Source organism: Jaculus jaculus, chromosome 4, assembly GCF_020740685.1.
Source record: "Jaculus jaculus isolate mJacJac1 chromosome 4, mJacJac1.mat.Y.cur, whole genome shotgun sequence".
Classification (NCBI taxonomy): domain Eukaryota; kingdom Metazoa; phylum Chordata; class Mammalia; order Rodentia; family Dipodidae; genus Jaculus; species Jaculus jaculus.
The window spans coordinates 50205363-50214675 of NC_059105.1; positions in this window are offsets into that span (position 1 = coordinate 50205363).

Genomic DNA, 9313 nt, shown 5'->3' on the forward strand with positions numbered 1-9313 from the left:
GTCTATCTTCACTCTCTCTCATAAATAAAAATAAAATATTCTTTTAAAATAAAAAAAAAAGAGTTCAAGGCTACATAGGAAGACCTTATCTCAGAAAACCAAAAGCAAAAAAAAAAAAAAAAAAGCTATGGATTAGAGAGCTGGGCTGCTAAATTGACTGAATTTCACTCCTGCGTCCGTATTAAAGGGTCCCGTATGACCGGGAGAGGTTGTATTAGCCACTCAGTGCTTCATGCCCCTTATATGTAACATGGGAATAACACTAGCATACCCACAGCACAGGAGGAATGTCAAACACAAGAAGTTCATATCAAGAATAAAAAACAAGCTCAAGAATGTTAGTTAAATGACTGTTATCTGTAGTTATTAGTTGAAGATACATTGAATTCTATTTGAAACTGTCTTTTGCGTTATGATGCAGGGAGGGTTCCTTACTTCTCTGATTTCATGCTTCCAGTCTCTAAAAAGTGGACACATTTACACTGGACAAAGCTAGTTCCTTATTAAACATTACTCTTGACAGTTAAGAGTCAGAATATATGAAAGGGTTCTTACTTAGGAAGCAAGATCAACAATGTGGTGGTTTGATTCAGGTGTCCCCCATAAGCTTAGGTGTTCTGAATGCCAGGTTCCCAGCTGATGGAGATTTGAAAATTAACACCTCCTGGAAGCAGTGTATTGTTGGGGGCGGGCTTATGGGTGGTGTAGCCAGTTTCCCCTTGCCATACCCTCCTGTTGATGTTCACCTGATGTGGGCCAGGGGGTGATTTCCACCCTCTGCTCATGCCATCATTTTCCCTGCCATCATGGAGCTTCTCCCTCGAGCCTGTAAGCCAAAATAAACCTCTTTTTCCCACAAGCTGCTCTTGGTTGGGTAATTTCTACCAGCAATGCGAACCTGACTGCAACAAACAATAACTTTATACACTTGGGCTTTTATCAGCTCATTCATTCTTAAGTTGTGAGAATCAGTAGACACCAACAGTGAAGTGTGTGTCTGCTCCATCATTAAATTTTGTAAACATCTCCTCTACTCATGTTTAGAGTCTGCAGTGTCTAGGAGTCTAGCTCACACTTTAAATTCAGAGTACCTGAAAAGAATTGTGTCTATACAATTCAAGAAGCTTTGACTCGTTCCCTAGCCAGAGTGGGATTCCCAAGCCAAAGTGGCTTTTCGCCTTCCTAGTAGTCACAGCCATTACCACCTGCTTACGGCAGACTCTCCTGGGGTTCAATGTTTTATTATTATTATTATTATTATTATTATTATTTTGTTTTTGGAACAGGGATTTCTCTGCTAATTGGCTAGTGAGCTTTTCCATACTCTATAATCCACTTAAAGTTTTCATTTCATCTTAAAATGGGATGGATCTATATACTGGATATATAAAAGTTCATAGATCTTTAACAACTGATGAAACCACATATGAAGAGTAATAGATTTTTCCTTTCAAATTGGGCTCCAGATCTAAATTAGTTGTATGGGCAAACATACATTAGTAAGGCCTATTGGTTTGGAATCCATTATTTTGATGTTAGTCATATTGGCTGGACTGGTGAGTCATTTGCTAATAAGTCATCCTCTTTATAACATATATTAATAGTACACACAAACATCTGAGAGACTAAAAGAAGTGTTTTAAAGTTCCCTGCAGCATTTTATAAACAACCACTGACATACTAATTATGAATACCCCTATCTCCTCATCACATCTTTTTTGAGAGGAATCAGAGACGTCAACAATAGGCACCAACCTTCCAGCCTGGGCTCTTGGCATTCTTCAGAGAGAATGCTTGTCAGGGACTTATCTTCTGACATGTTTCTGGGCTTTAGGTTTTGTTTACTTGCCATGTCCCGCTTGGCTGCTGTTTTGTTAGCCATGCAAAGCACTTGACAGCTAGCCCAGGCTTATTTACAATGTCAAGTGTCTTCTGTGGTACTTGGAAACTCTGCCGTCTGTCTGTTATGTTGGATTAAAAGTAGCATAATTGGGAAGGAGATACCTCCCCCACCCTGCACATTGCACCTTCTTTTGTTTCTCAAAAACCCTTCAGGGACACCCCTCCAGAATACCTGATCCTAAGCACTGTAAGAATGAATTCTTAGTCCTGAAGCCCACCTGGTTCTGGCTCAGCCCTCAGGTATACTGTCCCTCTGCCTCTTCTGCTGTGGATAGCTTCCTCCTCAGAGATCTCACTGTAGAATTTTGCTGCTTAAACATTTCTTCTTCCAAACTTAAGGAATGATAAAAAGGTACTTTCTCATTTTGTTTTCGCAAACAGAAGAACTGAGACTTCAGTCACAGTTTAAAATATATTTTTAGGGGCTGGAGAGATGACTTAGTGGTTATGGCACTTGCCTACAAAGCCAAAGGACCCAGGTTCGATTCCCAGGACCCATGTAAGCCAGATGCACAAGGTGGCACATGCGTCTGGAATTTGTTTGCAGTTGCTAGATGCTTTGGTGTGCCCATTCTCTATCTGTCTCTCTCTCTCTTATCAAACAATTAAATACTTTAAATGGTGGATGCAATTTGAATTTAGGATTAAAATTTAATCTTTGGATAATAATAGTGGCAGGGAGGATAAGTCCCTCCCATTGTCCTTTGCATCTACAAGTCCAGCTATACTCTCTCTCTCTGATGACTCTCCAATTGCTGTGCAGAAACACAGTGTGCCCTGGAGCAACTCATAGTGGGGAGAGGGAGCCAATCAGAACAGATTATGCATGAAGCAGCAAGGACTTGCTAGGAGGGCCACCAAGTTTACGCTGGTGAGGATAAGACAGTATAGCTTCGTAGGGCCTACATAGAATTGCCATGAGGATGTGTAAGCCGAGCCTCCAGGAGACCTTGAAAGACCCTTTCTGGTGGAGTTGGGGTCTGAGAGGGAAGAGAGAGGCTTTCTAAAGCAATGGCAGAACACATTTCTCAATTACTGTCTGTAGCACTGTGCCTGGGCAGATATGACAAGTGCTTAATATAAGTGTAGCCTGAAGAACTTTGTAGCAAGCACCAGACCATCTATAAAAGAGGAACAGGACTAGTGCAGATTTTAGAAATTGCAAACTTAGAGTGGTCATTGTGAGGCAAGTACTTTGAAGTAGAGAGTAATAAAAGTTAAGGTCATTTAACTCATAGTAAAATTCCAGTGACCGATTATACGTCAAAAGAAAATAGTGTTTAAAATATGACTAAAAGTAAATAGTTTGGGAGATATCCCATGAGGATAAATGTAAACAATAAATAGTGAACTTTTGGTCCAGAGGAACCTTTATTACTTTTGTAAGTGCGTCTTATGCTGTTTTCTTACCAGACGCCTTGGGAGCTGGTGCTTTCAGGGCTGGAGTTTTCTTGTCCTTCGGGTGCTGCCCTCTGGCCGGTGGCTTTCTGGGCTGAAAGCCACAGGCTGGAGCCTCCTCACGCAATGGACGTCCTCCAGGCTGCAGTTTTAATGTTAGCCGCTGCTGATTCGGAGAAGCTTGCAGCATCTTAACTTCATTCTCCATGGCTCTGATCCTCGTTTTGTTTGTCTTCTTGACTGTAAAACAATCAAAGTCTGCCATCTTGGCGTGACTTTTTCTGGCTTTAATCTTCTTGGCCTGGCTTTTGGCTGCCCTGTGTTTATTACGATGTGCCTTGTGCCAGGCCTGTCGGCCGGGCTGCTGGGGGCTGTGTGCAGGAGGCTGAGACCAGCCGGACGCAGAGAGCGCGTGCACTGGAGAGGCTGAGCGCGAGGCACCCGCCAAAGCCACATTCTGATAATGCCTATCGTCTCCTCCAACTTTCTAGCATGATCTAAAGAGAGGCATGGGCCAACCAGCCAACCTCTGCAGAGCTATGTGGGTGGTGTGGTACTGCCTACAGTTTTGTTTATTTGATGTGGCAGGACTTTTCGTGGCTTTTGAAAATTGTTCCTTTGAAAAACGACCTGTGATCAAAAAGAAGCATTCTAGATTGACATCAGGATAGCAGGTATGTACCATCCACCACACCTGGCTACAAGCATTTGATTTTAAGAGTGAGACCCTATCTTGGAAAAACAAGAAAGAAAGAAAGAAAGAAAGAAAGAAAGAAAGAAAGAGAGAGAGAGAGAGAGAGAGAGAGAAAGAGAGAGAGAGAGAAGGGAGGGAGGGAGGAAGGAAGGAAGGAAGGAAGGAAGGAAGGAAAGAAAGAAAGAGGGAGGGAGGGAAGGAAGGTAGGAAGGAAGATAGGAAGGAAGGAAGGAAGGAAGGAAGGAAGGGAGGGAGGGAGGGAGGGAGGGAGGGAGGGAGGGAGGGAGGGAGGGAGGGAGGGAGGAGCAAACATAAATTCCTCAGTTTTCCAGACCCTGTATTTTGTCTGGAAAACTGAGGAATTTGTTTGCTTTTTTCTCGCTCTTGCCCAAGCTGACTTGTAATTATTCACTATGTAGTCTTAAGGTGGCCTTGAACTCAGTGATCTTCCTACCTCTGCCTCCCAAGTGCTGAGATTAAAGGTGTGCACCACTGTGCCTGGCTTTCATTTTTCTTTTGACTATCTTACCCATCTTCTCATCCTAACTATTTAACTGTATCTCTTAAGTAATGAATAAAATCAAGTCCGTTTTTTTTTTCTTTTCTCATACTTCCAGTGTTCACCTCCATTGTCTGCCTCCTGTTCTGGCCTCCCTGAGTGAATCCTTTCTCTCCCCTTTAACACTGCTTTAATCAGTCATGTGGCTTCTCATTCTACACCTTGTTTCTTTCCTCTGAAGTACAGCCAAAAAGTAAAAACAAAAATGCACAAAGGCTAAAAGAATTGGTTCTGGTGCTAAGCATGGTGATACATACCTGTAACCCCAGCACTTGAGAGGCTCAGGCAAGACAATTAAGAGTCTAAGGCCCCCAGCGCTACAAAGCCAGGCCCTGTCATTAACAAACAGCACAATAACAAAAACTGATCCTGCCTCCATCTCAAATTACTCTCCTTTTTATGATATCAAAATTTATTTGAGATGTATTTGAGAAAGCATTTTAAAATAAGTAACTAAAACTAATATTCTTATTCACCTAAGGTTTCCCTGACATCCTGGCTTCCCACTCAGCATTTCTCCCTGAGTAGTTAGTTGTACGCACATGTAGTCAGCGCTTGCCAGCATGCTGCCACCTCCCAGCACCAGATCCACTGCTCCATCTTTTGAGATCCATGCATAGAATAGTGACACACGTATGACCATGAACAGTTTATATGAGGCTTCTAAACTTAGGATTTTAAGATTTGTAAAATGTTATTGTATAACTAAACAACCTCCCGTTTCTTTTTAAGTCTAGGTAAAGGTCAATGAATGATGATTTTTACTATTAATAAATGTTTGAGAAAGGTCAAGGCAAAAGTCAACCTTATTGAGCCCGGTCAGGACGGAAGTTGGGTGAGCACAGTTATGGGAAAAGTTGGAACAGAAAGTTACCATAGGGGGAGAAGAAGGGAAGCACCTAATTTTGCTTAAAGGTGAAGTAAATTCAGAGCATGAGTGGGTCATTGAGAAAGATGAGCAGAGACAGAGAAAGCAGAACCCATTCCAAACTGACCAATTTAGAATACTGGGTGTTTCTCTGTCTAAATACCACACTCCAAGTATGACATGGTCTTGTATTTTCTTTTTTCCTTTTTTTTTGAGGTAGGGTCTCACTCTGGTCCAGGCTGACCTGGAATTCACTATGTAGTCTCAGGATGGCCTCGAACTCATAGTGATCCTCCTACCTCTGTCCCCGAGTGCTGGGATTAAAGGCATGTGCCACCATGCCCCACTGTCTTGTATTTTCTGTTAATGAATTAGTATTTGTATTAAATTTGTGCCTATAGAAGCAATAATTGAATTAAAAATGATGTGTTGTGTATAATCTAAATAATACATACTGAACTATTCCTGAGATATATGCATCTCATTTGTTACACTGACTTGAGCTATTATAAGTGAAATACTTTAAAAATTCATTTATTTATTCATTTATGTATGAATGTACATATGTATTTACATCTTACTTTGTGCCAGACACTGCTGTATGAAGGAAAAGAATATTATAAACACAAATGTTTGCCTCAAGAGGCTTAAAAAGGCAGCTATTTAGAAATACCCATGACAGGCATCTGCAACTGGTAAGAAAAGAGATCATTTTACTCCAAGCAGACAGAGAATTCCATACCAGGGGATTGCCATCCTTGGCCAAACTGCTCTAACAACTCGGGTGTTAGGTACCTATTCCAGGCATCTCCTTGGCCAGGATCCCAACATAATCAGGTCTCAGCTTAAGATAAAAGTCTACTTTATTTTCTTGCTCCTCACAGTGTACCTTCCTAAACCTTATTCTCATGGGACTGATGTTGGTACCTCACCAAGCTGTTCCTCCCTTTTCCTCCATTTCACTCTTCTGGCTTTTCAGGTAGACATGTTCCTAAATCAAAGAACTAATCTAAGATTTGGATGTGTGATGTGAATGTTCTGATCTTACCTCTCAGGGTTTGAAAATATTAAATAAGATTAATGTATTTGTTTATGCAGATGTCTTTATTGATAAAACAATTTAAAATGCTCAAGACTTTTGTTCCTGAATTAGTAAAATAGTAATTATTTATTTCCTTATTGGAAGGTCCAAGGTTGAAATAGTACATCTTCAATTTTGACTCACTGACTGTGAATTAGATGTGAAGTCATGACAGGACTTGTAGAAAAGAAAGATGAGTGGCTTACTTCTTAACAGTTATTGAGCCTTCTGTAGGAGATAAAGCCTGGTATAGTAAAAATCTGATAGGAAGAATCAGTGCTTCTTGTATTTTGGGCCAAGGCTTACTGTTGGTACTTGTTCTCATGAGCCAACATTCTCTTGAGAAGGAAGAGCCAATGTTTCCTTCCTTTCTGAGAAAACTGATTACAGTGCCTGTTCTATTTTTGTTAGATATATAAACACATTTCAGTTGGGGAAAACAGAGCAAAGCATGCTTGATGATTCAGCAAAAGTAAAGATGATTGTGCAGAAAAAAGAAAAGAGTTCAAACCCTCACACTAGTGCCATTGCTCTTGAAAATAGTGTCTTTGAAATTGCATTAAGGAAAAATATTAGGCTGTGAAAATCCTCTTAGTTTCAGCTGATGTGAAGAATCATAACAAGAGTGACAGGGAAAACATTTCCTGGGAATGAGATAGCTCACTGTTTGGTCAGACACTGCCACATTTGAGGTTTCTGTGTTTGGGAGCATAAGCTGTTAGATAGTGGGACGCCTGTGCTAGAACCTCTCAGTGTAAGCCTAGCTGTGAGTGAGGTGGCATATTTGCTGCCTGAGATGTTATTCTTTCTTGAACAAACAATTTTGCTTGAAGACCAAGGCAAACTCATTTGTACTTTTCACTGTGAAAATAGGGAAAGCTGAGCTGGAAGACTGATATGGGGAGATAACTTCAGGCAGTTCCAGCAGGTGCATGCTTCAAATCCTCAAAGAGATGTGAATGTACCCATAGAGTATCGAATCTAGGAGAGAGTGAGACATTTTACTGAGAGGATTTATTTGAAAATTATAGTTTGATTGGTCATCCATTAAACACATTTGTATTGACCGTTTGCTTTGTGGACACAGCTTCTGACCTCAAAGAGCTTGTGGTCTAAAGGAGGAGACCATCAGAGATGAGGTATAACTGAGATAACATTTTGAAAATGTAAAACAGATATTACTTTAATTGTTCTTAAATCATTCTACACTGCAGCTCTCTCCCACATATACAAACAGATAGATTACACAGTCCAAACTTGGACAAAAAGCTGTTTTAAGGCAGACTAGAAAAGCCCTGGTAGCTGCAAGAATAAGGCATCGATTTCCTTAAGACAGCTAAAATTTAAGATAAACAAGAGCCAGGTGCTAAATAGTGTCAGACAAAAGCAATAATAACATGAAATCCTAGACACCCGCGAGAGCATTGAGGAAGAGAAAGAAGTTTAGTGTAGCTGGAATGAGATAGAAAGTGGCCAAAGAGGTGAATAGAGAAGTGAGCAGCAGTCAGACCATGCCATGCCCAGAGAGCCCTATCACCATGTACTTTGGTGTTTGAGGAATTGAAAGAAGCTATTTTGGTGGGAACCATGTAAACGAAATGCTTAAAGTCAACAAGATATGGGATGTTCTATCTAAAAGTTAGTCAATTTGTCCAGCTAGAAGAAGTATGGGATACCATAAATGTCCATGAGATCCAAATTAGGATGGGTGCCTTATGTGAACAAGAAAAATGAAAACTAATTATGGTGTTTTTCAAGTTGCCTTCATATCTGAATTGAATATGGCGATCAGTGGCCTATAAACAACCTCTCCTAGGAATACATTCACAAAGAGTCAAATGAATATGATAATAAATATTCAAATATTCATTTTTGACAGGAGTTGGCTTAGGCCCTGCTTCAGAACAAAGTAAAGGAAGTCTGTGAGGTGGCTTTGCACCTCTTTCTTCCTTACTGGGAGCAACTTTCTGAAAGAACATAGGAATTAGCACTCATTTGAGTCTTTGGAGATGACCTTTGCAAAAGCTATATACCTTCAAAGTGAGGTTGAAGGGAGAATGCAACAGGTCTATAGACATTACACAAGGTAGTTACTACGTAACTATATAAATCAGAGTTTAGTCTGTAATATATGTGGTGGTTTGATTCAGATGTCCCCCATACACTTAGGTGTTCTGAATGCTAGATTCCCAGCTGATGGATATTTGAGAATTAATGCCTCCTGGAGGGATCATATTGTTGGGGGCAGGCTTATGGGTGTTATAGCCAGTTTCCCCATGCCAGTGTTTGGCACACCCTCCTGTTGCTGTGGTCCATCTTATGTTGGCCAGCGGGTGATGTCCATCCTCTGCTCATGCCATCCTTTCCCCCTGCCATCATGGAGCTTCCCTGTGAGCCTGTAAGCCAAAATAAATCTCTTTTTCCAAGAAGCTGCTTTTGGTTGGGTGATTTCTACCAGCAATGCAAACTGGACTGCAACAATATATGTCTAAGAAAGATTTCTAGGTAACAAATAAAAGTATCCAATAAATTATAGGTCCAAAAGTTAAGGCAGGCCTCCAGGAATAGAACAAGAAGAGTCAAAGAACTTGGGTGATGGGGTGTAGATATGGGAGTTTGGGAAAAATATTTTGCTTATTTAAGAGACAGAGATAGAGAAAGAGGCAGAAAGAGGGGTGGGGAGAAAGAGTATGAGTTCACCAGGGCATCCTGACACTGCAAATGAACTCCAGACACATGTGCCACTTTGTGCATCTGGCTTTACCTGAGTACTGGGGAATCGAACCTGGGCTTTGCAAGCACACTCCTTTG